Source organism: Rhinatrema bivittatum, chromosome 2, assembly GCF_901001135.1.
Source record: "Rhinatrema bivittatum chromosome 2, aRhiBiv1.1, whole genome shotgun sequence".
Classification (NCBI taxonomy): domain Eukaryota; kingdom Metazoa; phylum Chordata; class Amphibia; order Gymnophiona; family Rhinatrematidae; genus Rhinatrema; species Rhinatrema bivittatum.
The window spans coordinates 177,385,282-177,413,027 of NC_042616.1; the positions used below are offsets into that span (position 1 = coordinate 177,385,282).

The 27,746-nt window shown below is 44.5% G+C and overlaps 1 protein-coding gene and 1 long non-coding RNA gene across 3 annotated transcripts in view; one reads left to right on the forward strand and one right to left on the reverse strand.

Annotated features, from left to right (window-relative positions):
• DYNC1I1 (dynein cytoplasmic 1 intermediate chain 1) overlaps positions 1 to 27,746 on the forward strand; it is a 693,069-nt gene that overhangs the window by 659,982 nt on the left and 5,341 nt on the right. The window lies entirely within an intron of this gene.
• On the reverse strand, positions 147 to 16,414 carry LOC115084276. Of its 2 annotated transcripts, none has more exons than XR_003854510.1 (3): positions 16,277 to 16,414; positions 816 to 957; positions 147 to 440 (listed from the first exon to the last, which is right to left on the reverse strand). It is a non-coding gene; the product is annotated as an uncharacterized LOC115084276 (long non-coding RNA). The 2 variants fall into 2 exon arrangements; XR_003854511.1 differs by lacking the exon at positions 16,277 to 16,414 and adding an exon at positions 13,556 to 13,607.

Genomic DNA, 27,746 nt, shown 5'->3' on the forward strand with positions numbered 1-27,746 from the left:
ATTGAATGTTTATTCTTTTGTTTGTATGTTATTTCATACCGTTGCTTTATTTTTGAAATTATATATAAAACATTAGTTGTAACCTGCCTAAGGTGGTTTTTTTTTGCAATTAATTGAATTATAAATCCAAAAAATAAACACACTAAACAGCCTATACATGAAGTAACAACAGGCAACAAAGTAAATATAATTATTACTTAGAAAAGAAAATACTAAATTGGACAGTTAAATGTATCCACTTTACTACATGAATGACTCATGTAGAATGTGACTGGTGCTTGAGGGACTTGACAATCTCTCTTCTGCTTTTCTTGTTGGAACCATAGAAGAAGCGTGACATTGTGTGCTTGAAAAAAGAAGAGAACCACTACCAACCAACACGTACTTAACTATTCTTAAATTTTTTCTGACAGTTTAGTAATCCATTTTTATCATCACACCTACAAAGAGAAGAAAGCTTTTTAGAAAGCGAGATAGACCAAGAAAAGAAGATTAATGTTATTTATAATTACAAAGTATGAACATTGTAACCCCCAAAATCTTGCTCTGTAACCAAACAGAAAGGCAAATGCTTCTCACAGCAGAAGTCTACAGAAAGCATCATTATTCCACTCAACTGACCTTTATATGCATTTGGAACACTCTGGCAACAGGAAAGAAATCAGCTGTTCTGACACTCAGCAAGTGCTCACAAGAGTCATGCTGCCACTGCACCAGTCTTTACATGCAGACACCTCACATTTTCACATTTACAGATAGACATGCCCACACACAGCCCTGAGAGAACTCAGTACAGGAGAAAGAAATATACTTACCACCAAGCTACCCCGCTGACAAGAGGTACCAGCTGGATTCCTATTGCAAGCCACTGGGGCACCCTATCTTCCCAATGATTTTGGACCCAGTAACCCGGAGGCAGTGTGTCCTGGAAGAGTTCTGGCCTCTCTTAACTTTGGTCTGAAAAATATAAACAAAAGAAAGAAAAGATCAACTAAAGCCAGTATGTTATTTTATATATATATATATATATATATATATATATATATATATATATATATATATATATATATATATACCAGACAACTCTTAACCACCTCCAATTCCACCCAAACAATGTAGCCTACGGGCACTGTAAATAATTAACTTATGTTAACCTATACTGCTCTCCTCTTCTCCCAGTTCTATTACCTTGTTTCATTGTAACTGCAACCCTCATGCACCAGTCATAGTTTTATTGTTTTATGCACCCCTTGTTCTAATGTAAAACCGGCATGATGTGATCTGTTCATGAATGCCGGTATAGAAAAAACCTAAATAAATAAATAAAAATAAATAAATATATAAGAAAAGATCAACTAAAGCCAGTATGTTATTATATATATATATATATGTATATATATATATACACACATATACACACACATATATATATATATAAGAAAAGATCAACTAAAGCCAGTATGATGTTTTATAAATATATATATATATATATATATAAGAAAAGATCAATTAAAGCCAGTATGTTATTTTATATATATATATATATATATATATCTTAGGCATGTGCAGAGGGACGCCATACGTTGCATTCGTGATTCGGATTCGTTGGGCAGCAGATATGTTACATTCGGCCGTATGGCACCCCGACGCGTTAATACGGCGATTTCTAAAATTAACTACAACCCCCCACCCTCCTGACCCCCCCAAGACTTACCAAAACTCCCTGGTGGTCATGCGGGGAGTCCGGGAACCATCCCCTGCACTCTCCCACCCTCGGTGCCGGTTTCATCATGGCGCAGATAGCCTTTGTCACAGGGGTGACCGGTGCCATTGGTCAGCCCCTGTCACATGGTCATCGGCGCCATCTTGTGCTCCTACCATGTGACAGGGGCTGACGAATGGCACCGGTAGCCCCTGTGACATTGTATGGGCAAAGGCTATCGGCGCCATTTTGAGTACTGGCATCGGACGGCCGGAGTGCAGAAGGTCGCTCTGGGACCCCCAGGGACATTTGGCCAGCTTGGGGGGCCTCCTGACCCCCACAAGACTTGCCAAAAGTCCAGCGGGGGTCCGGGAGCGACCTCCTGCACGCCGGCCGTCCGATGCCAGTACTCCAAATGGCGCCGATCGCCTTTGCCCTTTCTATGTCACAGGGGCTACCGGTGCCATTGGTCAGCCCCTGTCACATGGTAGGAGCACAAGATGGCACCGATGGCCATGTGACAGGGGCTGACCAATGGCACCGGTAGCCCCTGTGATAAAGGCTATCGGCGCCATGATGAAACTGGCTCCGAGAGTGTGAGTGCAGGGGATGGCTCCTGGACCCCCCGCTGGACCACCAGGGAGTTTTGGTAAGTCGGGGGGTTCAGGAGGGTGGGGGGTTTGTTTACATTTTTATTTAGGTGGCCGTATAATTCAGCGAAGATTCGTGTATTCGTGGGGAATCGCAATACGTTTCGCATCCCCACGAATACTATGAATAGTGCAATATACATTGCGGATCGCCAATACGGCGAAAACGAATGCACACCCCTAATATATATATATATAAGAAAAGATCAACTAAAGCCAGTATGTTTTATATATATAGATATATATATATACACACACACACACACACCAGAAAAAATCTATACAGAGTGGGGTACAAGCACAACAATTATTTCTACAGGCATTTATTTTTTATTTAAAAATACGTTTATTACAAAACCATATTATTCAAAGATACTCATCAGAAAATTTGCTTTGAGTTCATTGCACATTACATTAATTGAATATGTCTCCTTTACATCATTAATTCATGAATACCATCCAGATACATTTCTACTATACTTTAAAAACATTCATACCCATACACAACTCCATGCACAACCATTCATTCTAACAATTCAGTCATAAAAAATACACATTGATCTCCCACTTATTGCACAAATTAGTATCTCACAATGAATACTACAATAATTAAATCCCTTGTTTTAACATATTCTTAGAACAAATACATCAGACATTTCCCATTCCCCTTGTTTCTCCTCACATTATCAAATGTATTGCAATATGTCCCACCAGCACTTCCATGTGTTCTCTTAGGGATAGATTTTCTAAATCTACGCGCACGCGTACTTTTGTTTGCCGGATTTTATAAGATACGCGCGTAGCCGCGTGTATCTTATAAAATCTGGGGTTGGCGTGTGCAAGGGGGTGCACATTTGTGCAACCTGCGCGCGCCGAGCCCTGCGCGTGCTGCCCGTTCCCTCCGAGGCCGCTCCGAAATCGGAGCGGCCTCGGAGGGAACTGTCCTTCTACCACCCCCCCCCCCCCCCCCGCACCTTCCCCTCCCTTCCCCTACCTAACCCACCCCCCGGCCCTATCTAACCCTTCCCCCTACCTTTCTTGGCAAAGTTACGCCGGCCGGAGATGGGCGTAACTCTGCACGCGCCAGTGGGCTGCTGGCGCACCATCACCCGACCCGGGGGCTGGTCTGGAGGATCGGCCACCCCCCTGAAACACCCCCGGAACGCCCCGAAAATCGCACTGCCCACCCAGCACGCCCCCGACACGCCCCCCTTGCGAAGCCCCAGGGCTTGCGCACGCCGCCGAGCCTATGCAAAATAGTCTCGGCGCGTGCAGGGGTTTTTTAAAACAGTTACGTGCATAACTTATGCACGTAACCCTTTTAAAATCCAGCCGTTAGTGTGTTGCAATATGGCCCTTGTTTCGCCGAATCGGCTTCTTCAGGGGAAATAAATTATTGAAGAGAACCTCACTTGTTGAAAGGAGCCACTATAAAAATAGTCAATACAAAAAAAAATTTATTTTGAAAAAATATGTACTTCACATCTATGAACCCCCCTTTTCTTCTTTTAATACTTTTACTCAATCCCCCCTACAACTCAGCAATTAATAATTACCTTAGCACTTTCATATTATGTTGAGATTAACCAAATGTGTATTCATTCCAAGTCTCTTTACCTTCTCCAATTCTTTCTGACCATACAACTGTTGAAATAAACTCAATTACTCACTTATATACATTCAACAAAAAATGCCATAAAACAGTCTATTTCTGAAAACAATTTCAATCACTCCTATAAATGTATAAAGTGTGGGGAAATCACCTGCTAGCATTCCCAAGCCTATACATTAACCACACCGCAGACACCAGCCGTACTCAAAAGTATTATTTAGCCAGAATTCCCCTATTGTTTAAAAAAAAAAAAAAAAGCATACTAAACTATCTCCACCAGGAGATGATATTTATTGGCCTTTGGCTCCACCCGCTCCTGATTTTTCACTGCTCACTATGCACTAATATCACTTTTTCTTATAGACCTTCAGACCTCCATACCACTCAACTCCCTAACCAATCTCTCTTTCTGTCTCACACACACACCAGTCACCTCCCTAACCAGTCTCTTGCTCACACATTTTCTGTCTCTTACTTACACAGTCTCAATCACACATGTTCTCTCACACACTTACACACATAGTGGCTCACTCTCTTGTCTCACTCACTCACCCCCCACCCCTAGCACACATGGCAGCTACAGCACAAGGCAGTAAACATATGTGAGAGCAAGAAACTGGTCAGGGAGGTGACTGGTGTGTGTGAGAGAGAGAGAGATTGGCCAGGGAGGCAATCACAAAAATAAAATATTCTCTCTTAAAATAAAAGAATGTTTCTAAAACACATCATGCACTTTGATACATCTTCACATATTAAAACAAATACTAAGTGGATAGATTTTGGGTTTCTAGCAGGGGCTATTGGACATGAGCTCCAGTGAGTTTCGGAGCAATCTCTTGCAAGCACAGACTTTGTCTAGCACTGTCATGGGAAAGGAAGCCCCCAGAATCATCTCTCCCACAAAGCGGCTTTGGCCCAAACTCTTAACTTTGCTCATTTGTACTTTTGCTTTTTAAGTGGAGCAGAGTCTCTTTCTTTGGCCTTTCTTCTCTTCCATTGCTTCTGTGGGAAAATATCCATGAGTACAGCAAGTACCTTTGAGTTCCCCATGTGTGATATTTATTGCTCACACTCTTTTTTTCTCATACACATCGCATCCATCATTCATTTAACCCATTTCTGGTTTCCTGTTCTCCATATTTCGATTTCATGCATACTGTGAACAAGAACCTGTTACAGCAGTCTGCCTGGAAGAGATTCTTAAAACCTGGAGATGTTTGCAAAGTTTGCAGGACTTCCAGGCTTAAAGTCTGGGTGGTGACGTTGCCCAGAGTTGCAGAGGAGCTCAAAACCTGCAGCTCATGCCTTGGCCAGAACCTGCATTTCCCCCCCAGTCTTAACCTCCATTGCTCCTTCCTGAAACATCATCCCTGCTAAGCGGCTTTTACCGCTAGGATGACCACTGCCTGCTTTCAGAGCGGACGACCAGGCTCTTGGACATCATGCACAGGGTCTGGTTAGAGGCACAGACCGGAAGCTAAACGTATGCTGCAGCAGCATGGCCCTTTCTTCTTCCCGCGTGCCTGGTAAACATTACTTCCTCTTCCGGGCTGCAGGGGCAGGAAGAAGAAAAGGCCTTGTTGTTGTTGCTGGCTTCCACAAACACTGCTGCCGTTCCTCACCAGGCTTGAATTGTGCTGATAGCACGGGCAGGAATGGCAGCAGTGTTCGTTGAAGAATTGTGTGCATCTTGCTGGGGTGAGGAGAGAGAGGGAACAGCAGTGGGAGACCAGGAAGTATGCAACACACTGGTTGAGAACCACTAAAGAGGTTAGGACTTTTCAGCTTGGAGAAGAGATGGCTGAGGGGGGATATGATAGAGATGTTTAAAATCATGAGAGGTCTAGAATGAGTTAATGTGAATCAGTTATTTACTCTTTCAGATAATAGAAAGACTAGGGGGCACTCCATGAAGTTAGCATATGGCACATTTAAAACTAATTGGAGAAAGTTCTTTTCCACTCAATGCACAATTAAACTCTGGAATTTGTTGCCAGAGAATGTGGTTAGTGCAGTTAGTATAGCTGTGTTTAAAAAAGGATTGGATAAGTTCTTGGAGAAGTCCATTACCTGCTATTAATTAAGTTGATTTAGAAAATAGCCACTGCTATTACTAGCAACGGTAACATGGAATAGACTTAGTTTTTGGGTACTTGTCAGGTTCTTATGGCCTGGATTGACCACTGTTGGAAACAGGATGCTGGGCTTGATGGACCCTTGGTCTGACCCAGCATGGCATGTTCTTATGTATACCTTGGCATGACATTAACTATCTGGCAACTTAGCTGTAAGAAATTACAAGAAAAACTCCTAAGGGCCTTACATGAAATAAAAATACATCCTCTTACACACACACAAGATCCTCTCATACACCTACACCCAGACATCCTCTCATACACAGTCTCTCTCACACACAGGCATTCACTCTCACAGGGAAAGTCTCTCATTCACATTTGTGCAGGTAGATTTTCATGGGAACAATTATATGTATATTTTTTTAAAATTCAACAGTGTGCACGTAAGTACAGAGTCTTCCCTCAATCCTATTCCCAGGAATCCTTCCTCTCAATGCAGGAGAAAATACACACATAGAGACCTCAGGCACATACTTTGATCCACTTATAGGGTGGGCAATTTTTAAAAAGCCCATTTTCTGGTGGAAATGCCTTTTAAAATTACTCTTTGAACATCTGCACCTTAAACTTTTACAAACCCAGTTTAAAAATTGTATTACACCACATGTAAACTAACACATTTTAAGGGGCCTTGGTTCTCTGATTTTTCAGAGCGTCCTATTCGATCTCCCTTGCATAAATTTCTTTGCCGCCTACCACCATCCATAATTATGCCCCACTGTATAAATTACAAAGGTCACATCCCTCCCTACGACTCCAAGCACCACCAAAGATTCAGACCCTTATCTGAAGCCATTTCTGAATTATAAGGGGGAGGACACCACATACACAGCCATGCAAACCGCAACACACAGTCATCGGTACAATCACAATTTCATAAAGATTCTCTTTGGATACACCCCAGGTTAAAATACATCAGAGAAGATACCTCTGTGCACAAAAAAACCCAAACAGTAACTATCTTCTGGATAGACTTTTCGGTTTAAAAACAATCTAAACGTAAATTCAGTTGTAGAGAGGGCCTTAACCTTAAAAAATTCCACTAGACTGCCATACTAGTGAAGCACGTTCTCTCTCACATACACATGCTCTCACATTCATGTGCGCACATTCTTGCTCCCCAGTACAGAAGCTTTCTCAGGCCTGCACAGCTACTTTCTCACATATACATGCAGTCTTACAATCTATTTGTTCTCATGCTCCTACACATGTTCACCCTCATGCTTCTTTTATATGCTATTTGCTCACACATATATACATGCTCCATCTCACATACATATGCTCGCTCGCTCTCTCTCTCTCATACACACACACACACACACTTACACTTGCTTTCTATCTCCTTGGAACATATCAGTTGATATGGCCTCTTCTCTTTGGCCATGCAGCCCCACAGAGAGTTCTATTTTCTGCCTTGCAGCCCAGTTGGCAGGGGCCTCATTGCTTCAGCCGCGCAGCCCAGTTGGCAGGGGTCTCATTGCTTCAGCCGTGTAGCCCGGCCGATGGCGGCCTCTTCGCTTCAGCCGCGCAGCCTGGCCGACGGCGGCCTCTTCGCTTCAGCCGCGCAGCCCGGCCGACGGCGGCCTCTTCGCTTCAGCCGCGCAGCCCGGCCGACGGCGGCCTCTTCTCTTCAGCTGCACAGCCCGGCTGACAAGGGTGTCTTCTTTTCCACCACGTGGCCCAGCACAAGTTAGCCCCGCAACCACGTGACTGGCCTGACCAGCCCAAGGCATGCCTGAAGCCCCGATAGGCCAATCGGCCATGACAGGCTCCTTTGAAAATCCAAAGAGAAACTGGACCGAGCCAAGCATAGGGAGAAGGAAGCCAGGCCGTGACAACCAGGGACTGAGGGAATTGGGATCAAAGGGGGGAGGCATGGATGGGGAGAGAGGACGAGCTGGGTTTGGGTTGGGGGAGAGGGAGAGGGAGAATGCGGCTGGCTCGCACATATCCGGAACCGGGGCCTCACTTTATAGTAACAGCAGCACCGCGATCAGTACTACAGAGACCTTTCCACCACCTCTGAGCATGTGACAAGACTAGAGGACAGTCGCACCTTAGCATGAGGAACAACAGAAAGGTAAGCCTGCGCGCCATGGTGACGTGGGACGCTCATGCTGCTCTGAGTTGAGGCAAATGATGCAGGGGCATTTTTTTGGGGGGCCCCATTTTTTGCCGCCTCAAAATTCTCCTGTCTGAAGCGGCAGCCTCACTCTGCCTCATTATAGAACCATCCATGCCTGCACCTAAAGAGGAGCTGTGGTGCATGTAAGATATGTGCGTACAGCTGCAGACGTGCACATGTGAAGAGTATTTTATAACCTACGTACATAGATTATAAAATAGGGCATATTTTTGTGCACGGCGAGATATGGACGTCTATGGGCACATGCACATGCACATGCACAGCCCTTTTAAAATCTACCCTTTAGTATCTGCTCTATTCATTAAGGAGACTAGATTGCAAAGGCCTTGTATGAAAAATCCAAAAAGCTAATTCATCTATGAGCTCACTTATCTAGCTGTTGTTCTACAGAGATGCAACAGACTCCATTCCTGCTTCCAATCATGTTTCTCCTTCCCCCTCTTTAGAATAGTTTGATGTGCATTTCGCCTTGCCTAGGCATGAGCTGCAGGTTACCAACATTTCCTGAGATCTGATAGTAGACTATTCTATAGATTGATATTAAGCACGGCATATTTACGCAAGAATAAAAAACAATACTAATAATTTTGTGCCTGCCTTTTCCAAATAATGTTCAAGGTGACTTACAGCACTTTTGGTATTCAGGCACAATAAAGTCCTTGCCCCAAAGAGCTTTCAATTTGATTAAGATAAAGTGATTAGCCCAAACTCACAAAGAATATCAATGGGGGTGAGAAGTGAGATTTGAACCCTCGTTTCTCTGGTTTTCAGCCCCTTCCTCTAACTCTCCACCATGCCTTCCCTCCAGTAGTAGTGTCAACAATGGACAGAAAGATAGTTTGCTAATGAGATTACATGCACATAACTAACAATGTTCATGACTATCTTCTGCTTTCATTTTGACATTGTAACAATTCAGAAACTGGCATTTTTCTCACATTTTTCATCTCAACAGGTTGTGTCATTACTATTTCAATGGACTTAAAGTCCTATATCCTTTAAAATAATGCCTGGTGCATCATGTGACTTCATATAACACAGTTGGAAACAGTATGAAGTATAAAATAATGAGAGGTCTTGAACGAGTAGATGTGAATCGGTTATTTACACTTTCGAATAATAGAAGGACTAGGGGGCACTCCATGAAGTTAGCAAGTAGCACATTTAAGACTAATCGGAGAAAATTCTTTTTCCCTCAATGCACAATTAAGCTCTGGAATTTGTTTCCAGAGGATGTGGTTAGTGCAGTTAGTGTAGCTAGGTTCAAAAAGGTTTTGGATAAGTTATTGCAAGAGAAGTCCATTAATTGCTATTAATCAAGTTGACTTAGGAAATGGCCTCTGCTATCAGTAGCATGGGATCTTCTTGGTGTTTGGGTACTTGCCAAGTTCTTGTGGCATGGTTTGGCCTCTGTTGGAAACAGGATGCTGGGCTTGATGGACTCTTGGTCTGACCCAGCATGGCAATTTCTTATGCTTTTATGTTCTTAATGTGAAAAACCCATTCTTTTAGGACTAGAAAAAATTTCACAGCACTTTTGGTACCTCCTGATCATAGCTTTTGAGATATATGAACATTTTTTGGGGGGTATATTTGATGCCTTAGATTTAAAAAAATGTAATTATTTGATTGGTAATAATTGAAAATTGCCAGCTCAGTTACAATTATTTCCTTGATCAAAAAGAGTGCAGAAAAGACCTCAGATAAAATATTTATTTATATTCCAATTTTTTGCACTTCAAAGTGTACATCAGTATATTCAGGTACTATAGATATTTTCCTATCCTCACAGGGCTTACAATCTAATTTTGTACCTGGGGCAATGACTTGCCCAAGGTCACAAGGAGCAACTGTGGGATTTGAACCCAGGTTACCATGGGTCATAGCCCACTGCTCTAACCACTAAGCTATTCCTGCACTCACTATATTACCTTTCTGGTAAAACTTCTCTTCCCACAAATTGCAAAATTGCTGGCAGAGTATACGTTGTATATTGCAAATCTAGAAATAATAAATTGTCATTACTGCATTTAATTGCATTGGAGAAATTACTTACCTGATTTTCCTAAGCTAGACAGATGGACTCGGGACCAGTGGGTTTATGCTTCCCTGCCAGCAGATGGAGATGAAGCAAGCTGACATCACAGTATATATAGCCTTGCAGTGACCCCCGCCTGCCAGTATTCTCTTCAAAAGCAACTGTAGACAGACTAGCAAAAAACAAAATCTTGATGAAATCAGGTAACCAGAACTGTACTCAACCAACCATAAAAACTGAACTCACATAAGATGTTAGGTACCTCCAAGCTAGGGACTGGATGATTATCACTTATCAGTAATCCCTTGGGTCCCAGAGCCCCACAGGAGGCCTGTTAACACACTCATGCAGCAGCTGAAGGCAGAAAGCTGAGTCCATCTGTTTACACTAAGGAAAACAAAATTATCAGGTAATTTCTAGGGATGTGAATTGTGCTTCTAACGACTGAAAATATCGTACGATATTTTCAAAGTCGTCAGAAATCAGGGGCTCCCCGAAACCAATAGGAAAACCCCACGAAATTGTTCGTGGGGTTCTCTTATCGTTTTGGGGGGAGGGCGGGAAAAACGGCACACCAAAACAATCCCTAAACCCACCCCGACCCTTTAAAACTGATCCCTTAGCTTCCCCCCCCCCTCCCTAACCCCCCCAAAACTTTTTACAAGTACCTGGTGGTCCAGTGGGAGTCCCAGGAGCGATCTCCCGCTCTTGGGCCGTCGGCTGCCATTAATCAAAATGGCGCCGATGGGCCTTTGCCCTTACCATGTGACAGGGTATCCGTGCCATTGGCCGGCACCTGTCACATGGTAGGAGTAATGGACAGCTGGCGCCATCTTTAAAAATGGCGCTGGCCATCCAGTGCTCCGGTTCTGATTCACATCTCAAGTAATTTCTCCATTTCCTAGCATGTAGACAGATGGACTCAGGACCAGTGGGATGTACCAAAGCTATTCCCCAACAGGGTGGGAGGCTGCCCGCAGTCCAGAATGTAGGGCCCGCCAAAACATCCAGCACCAAATTAAGACTCCACAATGGAACTGGTAACTGCAAGTGAGGCTGAAGGTGCTTCACTCCCTTTAATAAACAGGTAACATCAGGATAAGACGACAAGGAAACACCATTCAGCAGGTGACTGAAACAGGCAACAGCCGCAACTTGCACCTTCAAGGAATTAAGGGCCAAACCTTTATTCAACCTGCAAAAATTCCAGAATGAGAGGGATCTTAACTGAATAAGGAAGAACACCCCACTCCTCACACCAGGCCTCAAAAACTCTCCAAACCCGCACATAAGCCAAGGAAGTGGAGAACTTGCGAGCACGGAGCAAGGTGGCAATCACCACAGAGGAATAAGCATGCTTCAACAGGCAAGCCTTTTCAAGGGCCAAACCATAAGACAGAACAAATTTGGATCTTCATGAAGAACCAGCCCCTGCTGTAACAGATCCATGTGTGGCAGAAGGCGAAGGGGGGCCCCCACCAGGGAGTCTTCACAAATCCGCATATCTCGGATGCCTGGGCCAGTCCGGCACCACCAAAAGTACAAGTGCCCTGTGGCCTTTGATCTTGTGAATTATCCTACCCAACAAGGGCCACTGAGGAAAGGCATACAGCAATCTGCCTTCTGGCCAGACCTGTATGAGAGTGACTATGCCCATGGCCCACTGATCTCTCCTGTGACTGTAGAATTGAGGAACCTTCGCATTTCAAGAAGTTGCCAGCAGGTCTAGGAATGGAAGGCCCCAGCAATCCACAAGCAGCTGAAACACCTCAGCTGACAACACCCACTCTCCTGGGTCCAGACTCTCCCAGCTGAGAAAGTCCACCCTTACTTTGTCTTTTCCTGCAATGTGAGAGGCTGAGATCATCTGCAGATGATCTTCTGCCTATTTTATAAGCTGGTCTATTTCCTGTGCATTTGCTGGATTTTGGTTCCTCCTTGGCGATTGATTATAGGTCACCATCGTCGAGTTGTCCAACATCATGCAAACTGCTTGATGCCGCAGCCTGTGGCTGAACTGCAAGCATGCCAGGGCCTCCAGGCGACTGATGTTCCAGTGGGACTCTTCAACATTCCAAAGTCCTTGGGCCGTTAACTCTAGATAGTGAGCCCCTCAACCATGGAGACTTGCATTTGTCATGAGTACCAGCCAGTTCAGAGAGGACAAGGGATCTCCCTCTCTCAGATGATCCTCCTGCAACCACCTCTGGAAGTGTGAGCAGACTTCCATCGGCAAGTGGAGCCGAACTGCAGAGTCTAAGACTGAAGATTCCAACGACATAGCAGAGAGTGCTAAAAAGGATGCAAATGTGCCCTTGCCCACGGCACCACTTCCAGGGTAGCCGCCATCAAGCCAAGCACCTGTAAGTAGGACTACACCATTGGGCATATGGTCTTTATCAACTGACTCACTTGAGACATCAATTTCTGGGTCTGAACTTCCGGTAGGAAAACTCTGTCCTGTCCCGTGTCGAACCAGACCTCCAGATATTCTAACAATTGGGTTGGCTGAAGATTGCTCTTGGTCAGGTTCACCACCCAACTGAGCTCTTGCAACAAGGAGATCACCTTGTGCGTCACCCGGCGGCTCTCTTCCTGAGACTTTACTTATGTGTTTTATATACCGTCATTCCATGTGAGAATCACTAGCTCATAATGGTGAACAGGTTTCACATTCATAAATAAATAATAAAAAACTGAGGTAGGCATACGTACAGGAGGGAAGCTAGGGAAACACTTATGTACAGGAGGGAAGCTTGTACAGGAGACTTGCCTGAATTAGCCAGTCGTCCAAATACAGGTGCATCAGGATGCCTTCTTTTTTGCAAGGCCGCTGCTAATACCACCATAACTTTGGAAAATGTTCTGGGACTGGTGGCTAGACCAAAAGGCAGCGCCCAAAACTGATAATGGCATCCCAACACCACAAACCGTAGAAAGTGTTGGTGTTACAATCAGATGGGAATAAGAAGGTAAGCCTCTGACAGATCCAAGGAGATCAGAAACTCCCCCATTATCACAGAACATAAGGTGTTCATGCAAAAATGACCCTCTTGAGATCCAGGATGGGACAAAAGGAGACCTCCTTCTTGAACACAACAAAATAAATGGAATATTGCCCCATACTTTCTTGAGACATGGACACTGGAACCACAGCCCTTAGACTGAGGAGCGTCTGAAGTATAAACTCTACTGCCTGCTTCTTCTGCAGGAAGTGGCAAGGGGACACTATGAATACGTCCTGAGGAATACTGCAATATTCCAGTGCATACCCTTCTCGTATCACCTCCAGGATCCACTGGTCCGACGTGATCTCGACCCACCTTCAATAAAAGAGAGAGAGAGAGAGAGATGTCTCCTTATATTCTGTATAACTTAGCAGAATGCCAAAAGTACATAAAATTTGTCATGTAGACGCTTGTTATGAATATTGACCAGTCATAATAGGCTTCATCGTGAAAGCAAGATTGCTAGATGATTTGCCTTATTTTTAATCATCGGTCAAAGTCCAAAATAGAAGATACATTTTTTTCAAGATATTTTCATTTGCAGTACATGCAATTGGTTTCAGGCATTTTCGCCCCTACAGAGGGATGACCTTTCAGTAGACTCAGTCTTTTGGTAGGTCTCAGTCCTTTCATCCCCAACAGCCCAAGAGAGGAGCAGACTTGGGTGGTGGACCTTCCAGAGTCTCCCAATGAAGGTTTGCCAACCTACCTTCTGGAACAGCGATGTACACAGTGATGTTCATAAGATAAGTTATACTAATTGCACCAATTGCATGTACTGCAAATGAAAATATCTTGAAAAAAATGTATCTTCTATTTTGGACTTTGACCAATGATTAAAAATAAGGCAAATCATCTAGCAATCTTACTTTCACGATGAAGCCTATTATGACTGGTCAATATTCATAACAAGCGTCTACACGACAAACTTGATGTACTTTTGGCATTCTGCAAAGTTATATTTGTATTTTGCCACAGTACCTAAATTTATTATTGGGGATCACGTGATTGATTGTTAATCTTTATATTCTGTTCCAGAAGGTGGGTTGGCAAACCTTCATTGGGAGACTCTGGAAGTTCCACCACCCGAGTCTGCTCCTCTCTTGGGCTGTTGGGGATGAAAGGACTGAGACCTACCAAAGGCTGAGTCTGCTGAAAGGTCATCCCTCTGCAGGGGCGAAAATGCCTGGAACTGTGTAGACGACCCCTCATACCAAAGGGGCACTGAAACTGCTTCTTATTCTCCAGAAACTGAGGAACCAGAGACTAACCCCACTTACTGGCCAGTTTCTCCTACTCGCTCCCAAACAAGAGTGAGACTTTAAAGGTCATTTTGGTAAGATTGGCTTTGGAGGCTGCGTCAGCTGACCAATTTCGCATCCAGAGTTGACGCTTGGCTGCTATCACCGAAGCCACTCCTCTGGCCGAGGTCCAGACCAAATCACAGCCTGCGTCTACTAAAAAGGTGGCAGCAGGTTCCATAACTGCTCTGGAATTCCCTCCAGATTCATCAGCATCCTGAGGGAGACGCAGGGTGCAACAAGAGGCAATCTGTAAATTCATTGCTACCACTTCAAAGGCTTGCTTAAGAATATCCTCAATCATTTTATCACGTACATCTTTCAAGACTGCTCCTCCATCTATGGGGATAGTTCGCTTAGAAATGCCACATACCAGAGCATCCACTTTGGGAAAATGCAAACCCTCTCTCACAGCCGGATCCAGGGGGTACAGGCCTTCCAATGTCTGACCCCCTTTAAAATTTGCCTCTGGAGCGTCCCATTCCAGATCAATCAATTCCTGGATGACCTATATCACAGAGAAAAAACAAGAGGCTTTACATAAGGAAACCAAAATGGGATTCTTCTTAGGCTCCGACATAGCATCTGAAACAGAGACAACCAGCCGTTTCAAGGTCTGGGAAATCAGGGCCGGCAGTTCATCTCTATGAAAGAACCACAACATGGTTCGATTAGGTTCCAGCCCTGGAGGAATTTCCTCATCTTCCAGGGAATCAGGATCAACCTAATCATCAGTGCCATCTGGATTCCTGTCGGGAATGTCTTCAGGAAGCCGAGTCGAGTTCTGGTGCTTAAGCATAGGACTGGAAGAGGGAGGAGCCACCGGCTGAGGGTCTGACCGGACAGAAATGGGGGAAGCGGAGGACTGCGCTTGAAGAAAGGCTTATAAGCCTTGAAAAAATTCTACCCAAGAAAAAGTAGCCGGGTCCAGACCAATCCCAGAAGGAACTGGAGCTGGTCCCACAGAACATCCCTCTCCAGTGGAGGAACCAGTCAAGGGAGAACCAAGATCTGGCATCCCCCCCAGTCAAGGCCATGACCAACCCATCATCAGAATGGGAAGAGCCAGGCTTAGCAAAATCTGAGGAAGACAACTCTCCCTGAGTGTCTGAGCAGCGCTGACACAAGTTAGAAGCCAGGTCAGGCTGAGAAGCCCCATTATGACAGGCAAGAAATATAGGAAGACGCTTACATTTCTTGCTTACCGGTGCCATCGCAGCAGTAAGCATGTGTCGGAACAGCTCGTGCTCAAGAGGAAATGCGCCCAAAACATAAGCACCGAGAAGTGCAGCAAGGCACACGCAGAACCTGTGCACCAAGGTAAACGTATAAAAAAAAAGGTTTATGCGTATAAAAAGCATGCCCAAAAATCGAGCGCACAATGCTTGCACCAAGCCAAAACACTGCGTACACTGACTGCCCATAGAAGGCAGTAGCGCATGCACACGAACGGGCAAAAACGGCCACCATGGCCTACTATGTGCGTGCAGGAACAAAGCCTAAAGTGCAGGGCCTAGCCCACGGTGGCTGCTCAACCTGTCCGGCTGCCCAGTACCCCAGTCCCAACAAGAGCAGGAACTAACGTTGGTACAGCGTTTTGAGAACGGACTCGAGGAAGTCCTGAAACCCCTCTAATTGTCTCTGATGCAGCTTAAAACTTTCTTTTTTTTTTTTTTAACCTTACCTGAGCTCAGCCCTTGCTGGCTAAGTACAGAGACGGTCTCCGGATGTGGGGGGAGAAGGCATCTGCCGTCACTGCCGCATTTTGCCTCCTGCACCTGCTGCCTTTCAGCTGAACTAGCAGCTAAGTCCACGCCGGGAAACCCAGCTACCAGACCAAGGCACACCTCTGAGGGACCATGGAAATCACCTCAGGAACTCTCAAGTGAGGGAGGGACCTTTAGGTATCACCACAGGAGATTGGGCCTTTCTTTTCCTGAATTTAGAATTTCAGATTTCTTCTTCCAAAAAGCTTGAAGCAATCCCGATAGGAAGATGCAAGTCCACGATCTGCTGGAGACGGATAATATTACCTGGATATATATATCTGCACTGTGACGTCAGCTTGCTCTGACGTCACAGTGCAGATATATACATCTGCTCTGTCTCCATCTGCTGACAGGGGAGCATAAACCCACTTGTCCTAAGTCCATCTGTCTACATGCTAGGAAATCTTATTTAGATTAGCCAGAGTTCACGTTCTTCCTCAGACTAGTGCTTATATTTATGGCATGTTTTTTGGTGTTTATAAAATAAATGTTGGTGTTTTTTTGTGACTAGTTTTGAGTTCTGTGTAGATCAGGGGTTCTCAACCCAGTCCTGTACAGAGGACTGAATCTATCTCTATTCATGAGATAGATTTGCATGCACTGCATTCATTACATGCAAATCTATCGCAGGCATATTCATTTTTGATAGCCTGAAAACCTGACTGGCTAGGTGTGTACCTAGGACTGGGCTGAGAACCCCAGATGAAGATACTTAAAAATCAATAACTTGTGTTTTACCTGGATAAAATGCCAATGTTGATCACCGCCAGTTATCCAAAGGAATTTCAGCTCGGAATTGCTAATTTATTTGACTAATTTTAATATTTGGAATTAGTCAAACTGTCTGGCTAAGTATAGATAATGGTATGAGCAGAGCTAAAGTCGATTTAATTTGTAGACAGAAAAAAATACCTGTGGAGTAGGTGAGAGGAGGGGGAGGCAAAGTGGTAGGGAGCAGGGCAGGGGCTGGAAAAGGCCGCGACCTGTGTGAGGGAGAGAGGCTGGGAGTTTACACACAGACACAATTTATTTTCTTTCTTTATTTGATTTCTATGCCACATATTCATAGTTCAAGGCAGCTTACATGCCCTGGTCTTTCAATTGTGCCAGGAAACTTCACAAAACTTAAGGCATTGTGGCTGCTTTTGTCTCATGGTAAACAGCTCCAAACTCCCTGGATCTGCTTCCTCTGGTAGCTGAGGGGCCAGAAATGATTCTGCCACCACCAGCTCTGCTCCATTTCTTCAGGGAATTGGAAATGATTTAACAATTCCAGCTTTACTTTGGCTCCTTGCGTTCTGGTAAAAAAAAAAAAAAAAATAAATGGCAGAATGCCATTCTGGATTATTCCATCAGAAATTAAGACCTGGGTAACAGACACAAAAAGGGGTTGGATTAGCACAGGTTTGAAACTTGTGAGGTGTACTACTTATCAAGCATTGAAGCTTTGATGATGACTGACACTATCGGGTAGATTTTCAGAAAGCGCGATTTGGCGTACTTTTGTTGGCGCATCAGGCGCCAACAAAAGTACGCTGGATTTTAGTAGATACGTGCGTAGCCACGCGTATCCGCTAAAATCCTGGATCGGCGCATGCAAGGCTACCGATTCCATATAGCCGGCGAGTGCCGAGCCGCGCAGCCTACCTCCATTCCCTCAGAGGCCGCTCCGAAATCGGAGCGGCCTCGGAGGGAACTTTCTTTTGCCCTCCACTCCCTTCCCCTACCTAACCCCCCCCCCCTTACCTTTGTCGGGGGATTTACGCCTCCCGGAGGGAGACATAAATCCCCACGCGCCAGCGTGCCGCTAGCGCGCCGGGATGCGACCTGGGGGCGGGTCCAGAGGGCGCGGCCATGCCCCTGGACCGCCCCGGGCCGTAACCACGCCCTCGGACCTGCCCCCGAAACGCTACGTCCCGCCCCGTAAACGCCGCGTGGATCGGGCCCGCCCCCGACACGCCCCCCTCGGAAAACCCCGGGACTTACGCGAGTCCCGGGGCTCTGCGCGCGCCAGTAGGCCTATGTGAAATAGGCGCACCGGCGCGCAGGGCTCTTAAAATCCGCCCCTATGCTTGTTGCAATATTGTGTTCCACTGTAAACTGATATGACATGAATGTCGGTATATAAAGTTCAAAATAAATAATGTTTAAAAATTGTGCTAACTCAACTCCTTTTTGTGTTTGTTTCTTTGCTGTGTGGCATCTGCTTCACAGTCTCACCTCTTCCCTGTGGAAGAGGAGAGTGGAGGGTCAGGCAGGAAGGGGCTGGATTAGAGAGAGTGGCTTATCCTCTGCTCCAGTCTTCAGAAGGGGAGGGGCCGAGCAGAACATTCCCGGTTGCTCTTCCTCTCAAGTCTGAAAAGAAGTAGTTAGAACTGTTATTTCAGGCCGTTCCCCCCCCCCCCCAAAATTAAGCCTTGGTTATAGTTATCCAGAAATATGTTCTTGGATAACTTTACCGCCACATTCAAAAGAACACAGCTGGTTAAGTGGCGCACTTGCTGTAAAATAAATAAATATGGGGCCTGCTGGCAACTTCGCAAACTCCTTGCTGCTGCTGCTGGGATCACAGTACTCTCCTACCATTCCCTGCGATGACATCCAGCATTGCTCTTACAGCAATATTGGAAGTGTAAACTAGTTGGTTAGGGGTTTGAGAGGATTTGGGCGTGGTGAGAAGAAGAGGTGGTGGCCAGAATTAAGTTTTCTTGGCATATGGAGGAGGGGCACTTTAGCCAGCCAGTGGCTCCACAGCACATACACTTTTAAACTTTGTTTGGAGGGGTTGTCTTTTGGCACTGGGGTGGAAGTCAGGGAATTGGGCCTTTTTTTTGTTTTGTTTTGTTTAACAGCAAGATAGCTGTTTAAGGTAGAGGTATCTGGGTACATGTACCCCTAGAAATTTGAAACCCACTAGGAATATTTAAACATAGCTGGTTAGGTTGGAAACTTGTCTGCCTACATATAGCCTGATAATTTTATTGAGGTCATTTAGCCTCTGAATTCTCTCTAACCAATCTGGTTAAAGTTAGCCTGATTAAGTTCTCTCTTATCCAGGTTTTTAAATATTGGCCTGTTTTTAGAGGTTTTTCTTTTACCCATTCCTACCACACGTTCCTCCCAGTATCTGTCCTTTTACCCTTGCTCCAATGCTGCCTCTTCCATTTCCGGGTCCCCATTACAGATGCTCCCCGCTTCTATTATGTGGCCTGCTTCAGAGCTGCTGCTCTTTGTCTTTTCTTTTCCCCACACCATTGTGCTACTGGCTCCTCCTGCTCTGCAGCTCCCTGTGTGTGTCCTCCACTCACCTCCTCCTGCCACACAGCTTGTTCCCTTTTTCTGGGCTTGGCCGACTCCAGCTGCTGCTTCTATTATCTCTGGCTCCATGTGGGTCTGAGAGCTTGAACTGTATGGTAACCACACTCCCGTGATGTCTTGCTGCCGCTGTGGCACTCCAAGCTGCCCAAGGCACAGTATCTAGTGTCAAACTAAGACCTCATATGCTTGGCAGACTGTGGCTCTACCCCTGAGCAGCCTCCGTTAACAATCAATGCTATTCTTGATAAATCATTGTGGTTGAAGTTGACAGTATAAATCTTTGATCCATCGTGGATTTCTGGTGAGATCATGGTCATTGAGTAGACAGGCTCTATGCTCTAAAATGGAGCTTTCTGTTCCTGAGGAAAAAAAATGCTATTTTTACATGTCATAAATGATAAGTTAAAAAAAGAAAGGAAAAAAAAAAAAAAAAGGACTTTGAGGTAATGCTGAATGTACCTTTTATGAGATCGACTGAGTGAAGTTAAGTATTCATTCAGCAATTAAGAACGACTCCATATCGTCAAGGCATTTTGTCATTTCCACATTTTTTTACCCCACCCCCACCTTGTTCTGGCACCAGTTAAATGGAGCTTTGCTGGCACATTACAAAGCAAGCTGAAGCATAGGTTACTGTAGAATAGATGAGAGCTGGGTTAACACACTGCAGCCTGCTATATACTTATCTACAACGTCAAGGCAAACTAGTGTGCGCAAAATAGAGGTTTAGTCCTGCTATGGCATTCCCCTCTTCACTTACGAACACAAAATAAAAAAGAAGTTATGCCCGACTATATGCTTTGCGGTATAAACATTGCAGCATATTAAAAACCCTCTGTATATTCTGGCTTAGAATTTTCTTGTGGTTTCATCCATTGTTAACAGTGGTGCTGGGCTCTCCCACGAGTTAAGTACAGTGGTGCAGTATTTATGTGAAAGGGGTGTGCTTACTTACTTTGGTGGCCATTTCATCCTACCCTACCTCCCACTTTGTCTCCATCTGTGTGTGTGGCATTGGGTCTGGTCTGAAAAGAAACAAAAAAAAAAAGAAATATAGCCGGTTTCAGTAAATATAAAAAGTCCAGTTTCCATATTTCAGGTAAAAGGTACCGTTCCTTATACTGTGTTGTAGAACTGCATTCTAGTACTTATGTTTTCCTTGAAGGATCTGATCTTTATTAATTTCAGTAGTTAAAACTTTCTTTTAGATTTAAAAGAAAGTGCACACATTACAATTATTTGCACTATAAATTATCTAAATAGACTATTTTCAAAGTAAGCTGATCTTACTGTGCACTTACTCAGATCTACTCTGTGTAATACAATTTTTACTTTAAAAATGTAATTTTTTTCTGTTTTCCGTAGTTTATATGCATTTTTGAACTTGATTAATGTTGCCAAATTAAAAAAAAAAAATAACGACTCACAAATGCTGGTACTTGATAAGTGTGTACAGTGTGCAACATTCTGTGCAAGTCCGTTTGCAGTGCAATTTATGTGGGTCCAGGTTATGCAATCATCATTTGGGACATTCTTGCGGATCTTGGGGAACAGGCAACAGTAGACTAATGGCTTCCTAGTTTGATTTTTTTGCATAGGTTAGAAGTCAGTGTTACCATCTCAGGGTGAGGTTTTGGTTTTTTTCCCTTAATGAAGACTGTGATTTGTTTAATTTGTTGTATCATCTCTGAGATTAAAATAGATTTTAAAGCCATACATGCAGGAGTAATCATAAAAGCACACCTGAGTGGGGTGGGGGAATGAGAAAATTTAAAAAAATAAATAAAAATGTAATGTTTACCTTATTTATGATAGCCTTGGACCTTCTGTTCCCTCGGCATGTGAAATCTCATTAATTTGTAAATGTGATTTAGCAATACTGGTTCAATATTCATGCTATACGCTAATCTATATAACTGTGCAAATTCATAATTCTCTGTTACAAAGTTAAGGAAGCTTTTATAGTAGTAGTTGTGATTAGATGCAAAACAGTTAAAATACTGTGCAGCCCAAAGTAGAGGTTTCTTTTATAAATGTAGATCATGCTGCAGATATTTTAATTTAAACGGTTAAAATATCCACCACAGAATTTTTCTCTCATTTAATTACTACATTATAATGATACATTACCAAGCCACTCACATACCACATACCTGGTATTTATCCTGCTGCTTAGGATTCTGTTTATTACAGCTATTTTGCCATGCCTGATATATTTGGGTTACTTAAGTAAATTCACCTGGATACCTAGAAAGACACCCTCTTCTCTCTCTCATGAAGCCTAAATGTCCTAAATGATATTAGGGGAACCTAACAACTCTTCCCCTCAACCCCCCTCACTTGTCCCCTATGATACTGTTCAAAGTATGTTGACTGTCTCTGAGATAATGTATAGACACCCAATTTTGTTGATTAACCAGTTTTCCTTATATACAGTAGAAATGCAGCCTTTGCACTCTAGTTCCAATAGCGTGTGTGTGTGTGTGTGTGTGTGTGTGTGTAAGAGACAGAAAAGTGCAGGGCCTAGGGTGAATAGGCGTCACTTATAAAACAAAAAAAACCAACCTAAACTAAACACCCTACAATTTTTTGTGGCAAGTCTCTCTCCTGTTTATTTCAAGTAGTGGAACATGAGATTTTAGTAAGATATGAAACCTCATTAGCATATCTATTTGTTTGTGTCCTTTTTTTCCTCCTATCAGCTCTGCACACTTCTCTCTGTCTTTGAAAAACGGCACACACCCACATAAACATGTACTTTCTTTTTAGATCACCATGATGTTGTGCTGGAGAAATTTAGACACATACACCATCACCTTAATAATACATGAAATGTCTGTTACAAAACAGCCACAAAATAAGGAAAATTTTTAACACTAAATTTTTAACACTACAGAAAATACATAGCACAAACAGAACCAGGATGCAGTGATTAGCAGAAGTAAAAGCAATGACAGCTAGATATGTTGGTGTAGGAGTTGTGAGTTTTAATAGCTCCTCCAGTTGGCACTCCTTTTTCCGCTCAAAAGTAAAAAAGAAAGGATTCCATGGCATACTTTGGAAGGGGTGGTGCTTACTGATTGTGAGTAACTCCCTTATTCTTCATTGACATCTCATGTACCATTAACACTGAACCACGATTGAAAACCACTCCATCATACCACAGTGCACTGCTTGAAACACCAGAATATTACTGGGGGTGGGGGGGGGGGAAGTGTGTGTAAAATAAATACTTCATGTTACACACTCATTGGGGTGAATTTTCAAAATGTTATGTATGTAAAAATTAGCATATAGTACATAAGCAGCCTCTACTCTTGTATTCCGTATTTTATTAAAATAAAAAATACTGAGAAATTACTACTTACCTGATAATTTCCTTTTCTTTAGGACAGTCAGATGAATCCAGAACAAGTGGGTTATGCACCTCTACCAGCAGATGGAGACGGAGCAAGCTGACGTCACAGTATATATACCCCTGCAGTGACATCAGCCTGCCAGTGTTCTCTTCAAAAGCAACTGTGGACAGACTAGCAAAACACTTGATGAAAAACAGATAACCATTTCAATACTCTGTCAACAGGCAACACTGAGCTCAGATAAGAATGTAATAACATTAGACCAGGGACTACATTGACACTTACCAGTAATCCCTGTAATATGTAGTCACACAGGACGACATACTATAATCATTCGGCAGCCAAGGGAGGGAAGTTGGATTCATCTGACTGTCCTAAAGAAAAGGAAATTATCAGGTAAATAGTAATTTCTCATTTCTTAGCGTTTAGTCAGATGAATCCAGAACAAGTGGGATGTACCCAATCTAGTTCTGAATAGGGCGGGAGGCTGCCCGCAGTCCAATCAAAACTGCATGTGCAAAGGCTGTGTCCTCCCGGGCCTATACATCCAGATGATAAAATCTAGAAAATGTGTGTAAGGAGGATCACATCACCGCTTGGCAAATGTCAGCGGGAGACAGCAACCTAACTTCTGCCCATGACACTGCCTGAGCCCTAGTGGAATGAGCCCTAATCTGACTAGGTAACGGCTTGCCAGCATCAATATATGCTGCTGTAACTACCTCCTTAATCCAGCAGGCTATTGTAGCTCGCGAGCCCAGTTTTTCTTGTTTAGTACCACCGTGAAGCACAAACAGGCGATCTGTTTTCCATAAATCTCCAGGTACCGGATAATGTGTCTCTTGACATCCAAGGGTCGCAAGAGTGATATTCCCTTACATCTCTCTCTGTCAAGGGATGGCAGGGAGAAGGACAGATTCAAGTGAAATTCAGCAACCACCTTTGGTAAAAGAGAAGGAACAGTATGCAGCTGTATTACCCCTGGAGTCACCCAGAGGAAAGACTCCCAGCAAAACACGGCCTGCAGCTTGGAAATGCCACGCAGAACAAACTGCCACCAGAAACACCATTTTCAAAGTCAGTAACGGCAACTTCAGGCTATGCATTGGTTTAAATGTAGGACCTGCTAAGAAATCCAAGATCGAATTTAGACTCCATAAGGGTACTGGAAACCACAAGGAAGGATGAAGATGTTTCATTCCTTTTAGGAAACGGGCCATATCAGGATGAGCCAACAAGGAACCACCATTCACCTGACCCCTGAACAGGAAAGAGCCACTACTTGTACCTTTAAGGAATTAAAGGCCAAACCTTTATTCAAGCCATCATGCAAAATTTCCAAAACGAGCAGGATCTTGGCCAAATGAGAAAGAGTACCTAGATCCGCACACCAGGCCTCAAATACTCACCAAACTTGCATATAGGCCAAGGAAGTGGCAAACTTTCTGGCCCTAAACAAGGTGGAAATCACTGCCACCGAGTATTCATGTTTCAGCAATCGAGCCCTCTGAAGGCTGACTTAGCAGGGTCCTGTGTGCTGAAAGTCGAAGGGGAGAGTCCCCCCAGGAGATGTCACAAATTTGCATACCACGGCCTCCTGGGCCAATCCGGAGCAACCAAGAGCACCATCCCTCTGTGGCACTGGATCCCTTGGATTAATCTGCCCAACATGGGTCATGGAGGAAAAGCATACAGCAACTTGTCTTCCAGCCAGTCCTGACTAGGGCATTGATCAACCGACTGCTTGGATCTCTCCTGCGGCGGAAGAATCACAGAGCTTTTGCATTGCGATAAGTTGCCAGGAGATCTAGAACAGGGGACCCCCAACGATCCAGAACCAGCTGAAACGCCTTTTCTGACAAAGCACATTTTCCTGGGTCCAGACTGCCTGCTGAGAAAGTCTGCGCTTACATTGTTTTTTCCTGTGAGGATGAGATAATTTGGAGATGCACTTCTGCCTATTCCAAAAGCCGATCTATTTCCTGCAACACTTGCTGGCTATTGGTTCCTCCCTGCCGATTGATTTAATCCACAGTGGTCAATCAGTTCGACATTATCTGGACTGATTGACCCTGCAGCCTGTCGCTGAGCTGCAAACATGCCAACCGGACCACCCTGTCTTCCAGATGATTGATGTTCCAGAGAGACTCCTCTGTATTCCAGCACACTTGTGCCGTCAGCTCCTGACAGTTAGCTCCCCAACCAAGGAGGCTCGCATCTGTTGTCAGTACTAGCCAGTCCGGTCATGCTAGGGAAACTCCCTTCCTTAGATTATCTGCCTGCAGCAGTTGGGTGGAGAATTCCTCCGTTAGGAGAAGCCGAATCGAATAGTCCTGAAACTGCTGGCTTCACCGAGACAGCAGGAAGTGCTGAAGAGGATGCTAATGTGCCCTCGCCCACGGGACCACTTTCAGGGTCGCTGCCATTAAGCTAAGTTCTTGCAGGTAGGACCATATGGTCGGACGCAAAGTGTTCAATAACAAGATGGAGCTGTCAATTTCTGAATGTGCACTTCTGGCAGGAAAACCTTGCCCTGCCTCGTGTCAAACAGAACCCCCAAGGTATTCCAATGACTGAGCAGGCTGAAGACTGTTCTTGGTCAGGTTCACCACCAAGCCAAGCTCCTGCAACAGGAAGATCACCTTGCGGGTCACCCTGCAGCTCTCTTCCAGCGACTTGGCTCTCAAATCAGCCAGTCCAAATACTAGTGTATGAGGATTCCATCTTTTCTCAATTCCACCTCCACTACCACCATTACCTTGGAAAAGGTCCTTGGGGCAGTGGCCAGACCAAAGGGCAGAGCCTGAAACTGATAATGTCGTCCCAGAACTGCAAACCGCAGACAGCGTTGATGCTCTAATTGGATGGTCAGACACTCCCCCGACTGCACTGCCATTATTACTGAGCACAATGTTTCTATGTGAAAATGCATCACCCACAGATGAGTTGACACCTTTGAGATCTAGGATAGGACAAAAAGAACTCTCCTTCTTGGGTACAATGAAATAAATATAATATCGACCCGTATTTTCTAGAGACTTGAACACAGGAACCACAGCCCTCAGACTGAGGAGCCTTACCGATGTAGTATCCACTGCCTGCTTCTTCTGTTGTATGTGGCAGGGAGACACCATGAACACGTACTGAGGAACACTGTGAAACTCCAGCACATATCCTTCTTGTATCACCTCCAGGACCCATTGATCCAATGTGATCACAACCCATCTCTGATAGAAGAGAAACAGAGAGACATCCCCTATCTCCTGTTCCTGGGGGTGGGTCAGCAAATCTTCATTGGGAGGGTTGGGAGGTTCCACTACCCGAACCCACGCCCTCTTCTTGGCTGTTGGGGATGAAAGGACTGAGACCTACCAAAAGGTGGAGTTCTCTGAAGGGTCATTCCTCTATAGGGACAAAAATGCCCGGATCCTCTAGTATGACCTCTCATGTTAAGAGCGTGGTGTCTGCTTCTTATCCTCTGGCAAATGAGGAACCTGAGATTCACCCCACTTACTTGCCAATTTTTCCAATTTGCTCCCAAATAAAAGCAAGCCTTTAAAGGGCAATTTGGTAAGGTTAGCCTTGGAGATCGCATCGGCCGACCAATTTCTCAGCCAAAACTCATGCCTGGCCACTACAATGGAAGCCTCTCCTGTGGCTGAAAAGCAGACCATATCATGGCCCGCAGCAGCTGGCTCCATAACTGCCCTGGAGTTTACTCCAGAGTCATTGACCTCCTGGGAGAGAAGTAAACAAGATCAAGCCACCAGGGAAAAACAAGAAGCGATTTGTAAGGTCATTGCCATTGCATTAAATGCTTGCTTAAGATATTCTCAAACCTTCTATTGTGAGCATCCTTCAAGACCACTCCTCCTTCCACAGGAATAGTGGTCTGCTTGGAGACTGCACATACAAGTTCATCTACCTTTGGAAAATGTAAACTCTTTCTTGCCACTGGATCCAAAGGGTACAGGCCTTCCAAAACCTGATCCCCCTTTGAAATTAGCCTCTGGGATGCCCCACTCAAAATCAATTAATTCTTGAATAGCTTCCATCTCAGGGAAAAAAACAAGAGGCCTTATGCAAGGAAACCAAAATGGGATTTTTCTTTGGCTCAGTCACAGCGTCTGTTCCAGGAATTCTGAGCATTTGTAAGGTCTGGGAAATCAGAGCTGGCAGTTCATCTTTATGAAAGAACCATAGCAAAGTTCTATATGGCTCTAATCTTGGAGGAATTTCACCATCCAGACCTCCATTGTGAAGCCCTGCTGCTGCACTAGCTGTACTCTGGCACTTAACAGTAGGTCCCGGCAAGGTTACTATCTGTGATTCTAGGAATATTAGAGAGGGCTGAAGATTGCATCTGGAGAAAGGATTGCAATCCCTGGACAAACTCTACCCATAAAAAAGGAGAAGCATCCAATCCAGGAGGTCCTTGAGGCGTACACACTGAGCTACCATCCCCTGCTAAGGAACCAGTTATGGGAGTTCCAAAATCAGATACCCCACTTGAGTCGTCAGTACCCAAGGCCTATATCTAGCTGGGAAGAGCCAGGCTTAGTGGAATCAGAAGAAAATTCTCCCTGAGCCTCCAAACAGTGCTGACACAAGTTAGCAGGCACTCCGCGCAAAGAGAATGGCACTTAGGCTTCCTAGGCATAGGTGCCATTATGGCCAACTGCGCATTTAAGCAGCAGCCAGAGGCTTT